Source organism: Rattus norvegicus, chromosome 7 (genome assembly GCF_036323735.1).
Source record: "Rattus norvegicus strain BN/NHsdMcwi chromosome 7, GRCr8, whole genome shotgun sequence".
In the NCBI taxonomy this organism is placed as follows: Eukaryota; Metazoa; Chordata; class Mammalia; order Rodentia; family Muridae; genus Rattus; species Rattus norvegicus.
The window spans coordinates 910,640-921,404 of record NC_086025.1 but is presented as its reverse complement, the minus strand read 5'-3'; the positions used below and the strand labels follow the sequence as shown (position 1 = coordinate 921,404).

Below are 10,765 nucleotides of genomic sequence, written 5' to 3'. Positions count from 1 at the left end.
AGTTTTCCTCTTAGCACAGCTTTCATTGTGTCCCATAAGTTTGGGTATGTTGTATCTTCATTTTCATTAAATTCTAAAAAGTTTTAATTTCTTTCTTTATTTCTTCCTTGACCAGGTTATCATTGAGTAGAGCATTGTTCAATTTCCACGTATATGTGGGCATTCTTCCCTTATTGTTATTGAAGACCAGCTTTAGGCCGTGGTGGTCTGATAGCATGCATGGGATTATTTCTATCTTTCTGTACCTGTTGAGGCCCGTTTTTTGACCAATTATATGGTCAATTTTGGAGAAAGTACCATGAGGAACTGAGAAGAAGGTATATCCTTTTGCTTGAGGATAGAATGTTCTATAAATATCTGTTAAGTCCATTTGTCTCATGACTTCTCTTAGTCTGTCTATGTCTCTGTTTAATTTCTGTTTCCATGATCTGTCCATTGATGAGAGTGGGGTGTTGAAATCTCCTACTATTATTGTGTGAGGTGCAATGTGTGTTTTGAGCTTTAGTAAGGTTTCTTTTATGTATGTAGGTGCCCTTGTATTCGGGGCATAGATATTTAGGATCGAGAGTTCATCTTGGTGGATTTTTCCTTTGATGAATATGAAGTGTCCTTCCTTATCTTTTTTGATGACTTTTAGTTGAAAATTGATTTTATTTGATATTAGAATGGCTACTCCAGCTTGCTTCTTCTGACCATTTGCTTGGAAAGTTGTTTTCCAGCCTTTCACTCTGAGGTAGTATCTGTCTTTGTCTCTGAGGTGTGTTTCCTGTAGGCAGCAGAATGCAGGGTCCTCGTTGTGTATCCAGTTTGTTAATCTATGTCTTTTTATTGGGGAGTTGAGACCACTGATGTTGAGAGATATTAAGGAATAGTGATTATTGCTTCCTGTTATATTCATATTTGGATGTGAGGTTATGTTTGTGTGCTTTTCTTCTCTTTGTTTTGTTGCCAAGACGATTAGTTTCTTGCTTCTTCTAGGGTATAGCTTGCCTCCTTATGTTGGGCTTTACCATTTATTATCCTTTGTAGTGCTGGATTTGTAGAAAGATATTGTGTAAATTTGGTTTTGTCATGGAATATCTTGGTTTCTCCATCTATGTTAATTGAGAGTTTTGCAGGATACAGTAACCTGGGCTGGCATTTGTGTTCTCTTAGGGTCTGTATGACATCTGTCCAGGATCTTCTGGCTTTCATAGTTTCTGGCGAAAAGTCTGGGTGATACTGATAGGTCTGCCTTTATATGTTACTTAACCTTTTTCCCTTACTGCTTTTAATATTCTTTCTTTATTTTGTGCGTTTGGTGTTTTGACAATTATGTGACGGGAGGTGTTTCTTTTCTGGTCCAATCTATTTGGAGTTCTGTAGGCTTCTTGTATGCCTATGGGTATCTCTTTTTTTAGGTTAGGGAAGTTTTCTTCTATGATTTTGTTGAAGATATTTACTGGTCCTTTGAGCTGGGAGTCTTCACTCTCTTCTATACCTATTATCCTTAGGTTTGATCTTCTCATTGAGTCCTGGATTTCCTGTATGTCTCAACCCATTCTTAAACCATTCAGCTATTTTAAAAAGAAGAATTAGATTCCTTCGCTTTACCTGAATAGAGGTATCCCCCTGGAAATTTCTGGTTTGTCTTATTGACTTCACCATGATCATGCATGGAATCCTGCAGTGCATCCCTCTGCTGACATTATTTTCCTGACTATATCATGGGCATGGCATTCTTTCAGGATAGATTCCCTCTCAGTGTTGTACACAGTGCTGCATTTCAGAAACGTCAGTGTATGTTATTTCTTTAGCCTTTTTCTGACTGCCATTGAGGTTGTTTTAATATCACATGAACCCTAATGTGATGAAAAGTTCCTGGTAACTGACCATGAGTCACTGTCTTCTTCTGATGCTTCCAAAGTCTTCTATGAAGGAAACAGCGTAGTTTTAGTGAGGGGCCTATGCTGAGTCAACATAGAGCTTGATGGAGTCTTTTTCTAGAAATCCCTCTCTTTGGAATTTGATGTTTTGTTGTTTAGGCTATCTGTGTAGAACATGTAACTTACTTGTAGGACCAGCAAGTATCTGCATAGAAAGGTTTCCTGAAGTGGAAATGAGTACAGGCCAGGGCAGCACAGCCTGCTTGAGTCTAAAAGACTTGTACACAACACAGCTCCCACTAATTCCTCACTCAACAGGAAATGTGCTGCAGAAAAACAAAGTTTTCATTTGTGCACTCGCGCGTGCGTGTGTGTGTGTGTGTGTGTGTGTGTGTATGTGTCTGTGTGTGTGTTTGTGTGTGTGTATGTGTAGGTGTGTATGTGTGTGTTTGTATGTCGTGTGTTTTTGTTTGTTCAGTAGTGAACCTATGTTTCCCTCTATTTCCAAGTTTCATGAGGAAAATACTCTTAAGTGTTCACTTTACATCCTACAAACATGAAATACAGCCGCCCAATCATTTGGCATCTCCATCTAGCTCTGTACAGCAAAAGGATGCTTAAGTTAGTAATTTATTCCGTTTTCAAAAAATTGTAACATAATTATCTTGTGAAATCTGGGGGAGGAGTGGGAAATATGTTCAAGTGTGTCATCTTTCACTGTGGTAACAAATGGTACAGTCCTGGAGCTTACAGGTCCGTTTTCATTATGGTATAGAAGCAGGACAATAAAGACCTTTAGAAAGCTACCCCCCAAAAAAAGGCACAAAAATACCTGTAAAGTTAGATTTTCAAGTAATTAGGGGCAAAACTACTGATCTGCATTGAAATCCTTTGGAGCACATCAAAGGAATGGAGTACAGGGAGGTAAGGGCAAGGCTTCTCTACAAAATCCATGAGTTTATGTTCCTTCTCTCTTCTTCGTTAATTGTGAAAGGTCACTGGAAGGTTTTGTCACTCACTGTGTCTTCTCCAAGGTTGTCTTCCACATTGCCTGTTACCATTTCTTTCTAGCTAACTTGGCACAGTACAACTTCCTCTGGGAGTTTGGCTTGAATTTTATTCATTGAGAATTTGAGTTTCTTGGAGTTGTATCATCATCCAGCCAGTCCCATAGCTATGCTGTGGTGCAAGAACAGGGCAGTTTCAGGAGCCCCTTTAGGTACACAAATAATCTAAAGCACTCCCCTATGTTATCTGTATAGCATTCTGCAAGTGCTGTTAATCAAAATCATTTTCTCTGAGTAAAGTTCAGCCTCAATGGGGTTAGGAGAAATGAGGACCTTCAGATGGGTCTGGGAGTGTAAGAACAGGTAGGCCTATGAGAAGTCATGTTCATAAAGTGGAACAGATGTTTTAGTTGACACAGAGATTCCACAACAAGGAGTAGGTGTTGCCATTGCAACTAGGGCACATCAGGGTTGTAGTGGTCCCCAGAGTAGCCCTGAAGGAGAAACCATCCAGATTTCCATCAGCCAAGGAGGGAAAATGTACCATAGGTTGGAGCCCTTCAATGGATTATGACTCAGTGTGAGATATTCCATTTAAGCATTTACTTACTTAATCCAAATATCTGTGACACAATCACATTATAGGGAGAAAAATTGTTCATTTGGATTCTGGATATGGAGATTTCCTTTAATTCTGGGGGCATAGCTTTGGGCATGAATTCAGTCAGACTGTGGTAAAGAGAGCTCCTTAAAAGAAGCTGCACACTTTGGGGAAAGTCTGAAACAGTGAACAAGAAAAAGAGTCTAGTCTACCACGAATATATGATCCTTTGCTGGGAAACAAGCCTGCTCTGCACAGCCTTGAGAACTTGATAAGCCAGACTGGGCAATAAGCAAGAACCCGGATTCTATGTCATTTTATGAGAGTTCAGTACATCACTGACTGAGCTGTGTGTAGGCTACGGCCACTATGTACATATCTCACTCAACATTTGTTTTTATGCCTCCAGAGTATCCTGGGGAATCATTATATTAAGGATTAACTGGGAAAGTAAACACTTGACTGCAATGTACTATGCTTATATAGTGTGAACACAAATGTATTGTGTGTTTGCAAGTTTGTATTAGTGTGTCTGTGTGTCTGTGCATGTGTTTGTGTGTGCACACATGCATGCATGCTTCCATTGACAGTACACTCATCCGATGACCAGAATTAGAGGAAAGAATGCAGGACACTCTGAAGCAGAAAACTGATCACCCAGGAAAGTGACTTGGGAGAAACAATGCAGAAGCATTCTGATATCTTTGAGATCAGGTAGGAACACAGGCTGGCAGAAGCCAATTGGATTTCCTGTCCCTAATTAACTACCCTTTTTGGGTGGCTGACCACTGTCATGGTTTTCAGCCTCAGGAAGTTAAAGAACTACTCAGAGTATTATTCTGGTACAGTTTATGTGAATTTTGTCCATGAAACAATATGTATGATCCTCAGGATTTCTTTGTATTTTGTACTTCTTTCTTCCTGTGAACTCTCTGATAAGATCTGAGAATATTTTCTCTTCTGTTCTCTCACAAATTGCATTAAAATAACCATAGTCTTACAGGGGTGCTGTTATGTTTCTACATCACAATCACCTTTAATGCTCCATGTGTAGACTGGAAAGATATGCATGGAGAACATTCTCAGTGATTACAGGATCTATGCAGTGCCCATGGATTTGATGTGAGATGGTTTTTCTGTGTGTTTGCAGATACAGCGGTTACAAATGGAACCTACGCAGATCCTTCACTAACAAAATAATCGTAACCTTCACTTCAATTCTGGTCATGTTCTCTCTAACGCATCCAAACTGTATTCTAGGTTGGTCATATCTCTCTTGAACTCAGGTTCAGACATAGTTACAATGTTATTATTCAATATAATACACCTGGACCTTTGAAAAATATGCTCATTTTTCTTTTAATACTAGTACAGTGTGTAGTTCACAGTCCAGTTTCTAGCAGGTTTTAAAAGCTGAGATATAAATCCAAGCCCAGGTACTCTATGACACTTGGGGATGCAGGGAATGACCTCAGCTGACAGGTCATACTGGATTGTCCAACTCAATAGAGCTGGTGTTGGAGGAAGAGCTGAATCGACAATCCCTCAGTAAACCTTTTTTCCCTTGCTCTGCTGGGTCTGAAATTCTCCAGCAGAAACTCAAACATGGTACAGACCAGGACAAGTTCTCCCTTGGAGAGAAGTGCTACAGGAGGAGGACTAAGTGTGCACAGCAAATGCACCACTATTGCATCTCATCCCTGCTGTCCATCGCAGTAGTGGCTGCATTTTCCTCCTTTAGTTTGATTTCTTTGGACTGAATAGACTGTCCTTTCATCTCACCTCTCCCCAGAAAGAGTGCACATTTGGAGGGACTCTGAGAAGAGCTGATGCACATCAGTTAAGAGATGGTGGGCATCTAGGAAGAGTCTACCCATCCAATTTTGTACTTGTCCTGATGGGTCATCCAGAAGAGTTTCAAGGAGATCAATCCAGAACATTGGAAAGACGTTGAGACCAAGACTGCAATGTATTTTATACTCGGTATTGGATGGCCTTGTCCTTCATACCCCACTCCAACAGAAGAGACCTCCTTACATTCCGCTTGAAAAGATTATTACCATCAGTAACTGCTTGTCTGCTATGTTCCAAGGTCAACCACAGGCTATAAGTCTGTTCTGCAAAACGAGCAACAAAAGAATGTTTAGCACAATTCCTCTGTTTAGATTTTGGTTTGAGTTTTGATTATTTTGGTTCTTTGGTGTTTCTTGTATTCATTTGAAAGTTTGTTATTTATTTGTTTTTGTTTTATTCTTGCAGTTGATTCGCTATTTTGATAAGGATATAGACTGTATACATTGCCTATGTGCATCTGGTTACTATTGAGTAAATTGGATGTATTTTAAATAAAACAGTGATCTCAAACTCTTCACTCTTAAGAACCTTCTTTATTGAGGTGCATTCTCGTGGGAACTGGGCATCATAATTGCTTCCCAGTCAGACTGAGATGCAAAGGCAATTATTCTCTCTGTAGACTGTATTTCCAACTCTGTGAATACCAAGTTCATCATGCAAAAATTACCCACGTTTTATCCTTGTTGTCAAATAATTATGTCAAATTAATTATGCTCCTCTATGCATGAGAGTGTTGAATAAATCAATGGAATATACATCAGGTTTTCTGTAATATTTCCCAGGAAATAAAAACATGGGATAAGGGAGATTAAAAGCAATCAGGAAGCCAGCACCCAAATTTTGTTTTGGAGAGAGCTGGACAGCCAGAAATTTGGACAATCCTGACCACAGGACAGACCGCCACTTCTGCCCACCTCTGCCCACATCCCTGGCCCAAGAGGAAACTGCACAGTGCCTCCGGATACAGGAATATGGGAGCAGTCAGCAACAGGAACCTACTTGGTCCAGTCTGGACCCAGAACTGAACTGAGTCCCGAGAATATTTGAAGAAAAACAAAGGCATAATATTCTGTGTTTCCTGATTGTGTCTTTTTTTTTAAAGCTCTTTTTTTTTGTTTTGTTTTGGTTCTTTGTTGTTTTGTTTTTAGATATTTTTCATTTCCATTTCAAAGGTTATTCCTGTTTCCCTGGAAATTAGACCCCCCCTATACCATCGCACTCCCCTTCTTCTATAACGTGTTCCCTTTCCCATCGACGCCCTTTTCCGACCCCTGACATTCCCCTTCACTGAGGGTCCAAGGTAGACAAGACCAATTTTTCTTCTATTTGTACCCAATGAGACCATGCTCTACTACATATGCATTTGGATCATGGGTCAGTCCATGTATAGTCCTTGGGTAGTGGTTTAGTCCCTGGGAGGTCTGGTTGGTTGGCATTGTTGTTGTTATGGGGTTGCAAGTCCCTTTAGCTCTTTTAACCCTTTCTCTAATTCGTCCATCTTGGGTCCAGTTCTCAGCTCAATGATTTATTACTAGCATTCGCCTCTGTAATTGACATGATTTGTCTGTGCCTTCCAGCAGATCGCTACAGCAGGCTCCTGTCCTCATGCACTCCTTAGCTTCATCAATCTTATCTACTTTTGGTTATACACACACACACACACACACACACACACACGCAAATACACACATATATATAGATAGATTAGATATATAGAGATATAGGTATAGATATATAGATATATAGAGCCTATATACATATGTGGGGCAGTCTCTGAATTGGCATTCATTCAGTCTCTGCTCCAAACTTTTGCCTCCATATCGCCACCTATGAATATATTTGTTCTCCCTTTTAACAAGGAATGAAGCATCTGCATTTCAGTGGTCCTGCCTCTTGAGAGGTGAATGCTAGCAGCAAACATTGAACTGAGACTGGGCTTCTCATTGGAGGAAATAGTGAAAGTATTGGAAGAGCTAAAGGGGTTTGCAACCCCATAAGAACAACAATGCCAACCAACCAGAGCTCCCAAGGACTAAACCATTACCCAAGGACTATACATGGACTGATCCATGGCTCCAGCTGCATATGTAGCAAAGGATGGCCTTGTTGGGCATCAATGGAAGGAGAAGCACTTGGTTCTGCCAAGGCTGGATCCGCCAGTGTAGGTGTATATGGGGGGGCAAATTGGGTGGGGAACACCAATATAGAAGAAGGGGAGGAGGATGGCATAGAAGGCTTATGTCCAGGAAACAAGTAAAGGAAATAACACTTCATTTCATAGCCTATACAGCTGGGTGTGGTCATTGTTTGGTCTTGTCTACCTGGATGGTTAATCCCAAGATTTCCACTTTTCTGTATTTGAAATATGGAAGTGAGCTGGAGAGATGAATCAGCAGTTAAGCACAGTGGCTGCTCTTCCAGAGGACCTGAGTTGGAGCCCTAATACCCACGTGGCAGCTCTCAACACTCATAACTCTAGTGCCAGGGATCTCATGCCCTCTTCTGATCTTTTTAAGCACCAGGCACACACTAGTGCACAGATATACATGCAAGCAAAACACCTGTGGACATGAAAACAACAAACAAATACAAGCGAATAAATAAATCTATGGAAACCACTATATCTCAACAGAGCATAGGTTTGCTACAAACAATAAATGAACTTTTTTTGGTGTCTACAAGAATTTATTCATACTTTCTTAAAAGATGAAAAGGAGGAGGAGGAGGAAGAAGAGGAGGAGGAGGGAGATGAGGAAGATGAGGAGGAGGAGGAGCAGTTGGTGGAGGTAGTAGTGGTGGTTTTGGTGGCCACAGAAGTTATTCATAAACACTGAACAGGAACCAAGACTCCAAAACTTGGATACTCCTTGTACCCTCAGCCACAGATCTCCGACAGACTTCCACCCTCCCGGGGTTCCTTTTCAACAAGACACCCAGATCAGCAGCAGAGGTACCTGGGGTCAGCACTCAGACTGTGAACAATGGGATGGAAGGGAAAAGTTCAAAAATTGGAGCTGAGAAGGAGAAGGGATGAAGAAGAGAGATCCTAGGATCTAGAGGACAGAGTTGGGCCATAGGAGGGGAAAGTGAGCCAGTATGGGGGTGCCCCCGGACTGCTGTGGCCCATGCTCCCTGGACCCCAGAGAACCCCATGGTTTGTTCTTCAGTCCACTCCCCTACTCCTGAAGCCTCACAGGCCCAACTCCAAGTCCTCCAGCTCCTCCTCCAGAACCTTGTGCCATGTCAGCTTCTTCAGCTGTTCTCTGCTGAACTGCCCGGCCTGGAGGTTTTACTGCAGCTCCTCCACCTATCAGTTTCTTCCTTAGGTTCTTGATCTTCTTGGCTTTCTCTGTGGTGCCAACAGAGTCGGGTGCATGGAAGGCAGCTAGAGATGTGGCTTGGGGGCCATGGTGAGCACTGGGTGTCTGGGCTGAGTCTCTCAGAGACACCTTATCAAGAGTCCTGTTCTGGGTTCGGTCCCCAGCTCCGAAAAAAAGAAAAAAAAAAAAAAGAGTCCTGTTCAAGGCCTCTGCATCTTTCTCCTGCTGCTGCCTCCTCTTCTCCTTCCGCTTCAGGTTGCGTTTGACTGTCTTGGAGAGGCCTGCTTCACCACTGTCAGGTCTGGATGGGGTGACCTGTGTGGTGGCATCAGGGCTCTGCCCTGGGGGAAGTTTCGGTTTACTCTTGAAAAACTTCACATACTTGTTTTCATAGGCTGGGATTCTTGGAGCACGTATCCTTCTTTGACCCTCAGCTGCTTGTGCAGTGTCCCATCGGGTCTCTGTGTTGAGGCAATGTAGTTGCCGCCGGTCTCGTCAGTTACATAGGGAGTCACCATCTTGAGAACCCAAACACAATAAATGAATTTCTAGGGGTAATAAATGGAATTGTCCTGCATTTAAGTTCTTGATAAATGGCAGCATTCATTCCCTTTTAAAATTGCTTTTTAGGTGACCTGGGTTGGATCTGGAATTGTGTTGGGTGGTTTTGAGTTTGAGAACTCAAGTAGACTATGCCTTTTATATGCATCATTGTTGCTGTCTAGTGGATGACTTAGGTCCATTTTAAACCTAATGCAGGCATGACAAAGTGAGTTTGGAGAGGATGTACTGAGAACAACTCCCTGAGCTCTGGGTTAAAAATTCTAGCTGCCTCCTAGATAACCTACTGTCTCTACAGGGAAGCCTTGCTCAGGTTACCTTCCTAATTTCCACCACCTTATGTTACTGGCATGACGGATGCCTGAAAAATACTTTTCTTCAGCCCAATCTGCTTCTTCCCAGGTGCCAGCTTGTTCTATGTCTAGAAGGCTCATTCATGTTCATCTCCTTTCACTAACCCTGTGTATCCTTCAGAACACAGTTGAGTTCTTCCCAGCATATGGAAATAACACCAGACAATGGAGACTCTAGAGTCAGGAGAACATCTAAGAAGCCAGGGCACTCAGATTGCACAGGATCCTGATAACCATTGGGGAAGACAGGGTGGAAAGACAGATGGCCACTTCTCTATTCTCTATTTGAGAGCGCACATGCACTTCATAATTCAGGAGAGACTCTACATGCATACCTGTAAATAGCTCAGCTGATTACTACTAATTGCTGGTTTGCTCTGAGTTAACTTCTAATCCAGGAATACCTCAAGAGGAATACAAGGTTTGGTGGCCTTTGCCTATTCAAACCCAGTTGCAGAAATACCAAGGAGGGAGAGCTACAGGAATATTAAATACAGAAGCCCCTAGTATGAATCTCAGGAACAAGGCAGCCGCCTGATCAGAGGAGCAAGCCTGAGCTTTGAAATGAAGGACTTTGCTCCCACCCACTCCTGGCTGGAGATGAGATGGAAGGTAGGACATTAATCTCAGATAAGACATTAATCTCCGATCTCTAGCTCCCAGAGCATAGCACAGCATCAAGATTCAGTTCTTTGTTAGCTATTGTTTTCTTTCATGCTGCTTTTAGGATTATTTCTTTTAGTTTTCTTTCCTTTTCTTTTCTCCCTCCCTCCCTCCCTCCCTTCCTTCCTTCCTTCCTTCCTTCCTTCCTTCCTTCCTTCCTTTCTTTTTTAATACAGGGTTTCACTGTGTAGCTCTGGTTCTCCAGGAACTCGATCTGTTGACCAGTATGGCCTTGAACTCAGAAAGATTAGACTCACAGATTTCTAAAATCCTGTTGGAGACTGGATACCCAATTTCAGACCAGATAGCCTGTCTACAATCATGGGACTGAACACAGAGCTACAGGCACAAAGTAACCTCTAGAACCATAGAAAGGGAGACTTGAGGCCTGACAGTAACCTTTGGCACCTCAGACTTCAGGATTTCATACCCACATGGATGTCAGATACCACTGGAAGCAAAATTGCAGTATTTTGAGGGAACCCTGAGCAAACTGGAACCAATCCTCAGGCCCTGAACTGACCTCTAAGGCCACTGGGCT

The 10,765-nt window shown here is 42.1% G+C and overlaps 1 pseudogene; it reads right to left on the bottom strand.

The window, feature by feature from the left end:
- Positions 1–8,438: 8,438 nt before the first annotated feature.
- Positions 8,439–9,260, bottom strand: LOC120093523 (partner of Y14 and mago-like; annotated as a pseudogene).
- Between the last annotated feature and the right edge of the window lie 1,505 nt (positions 9,261–10,765).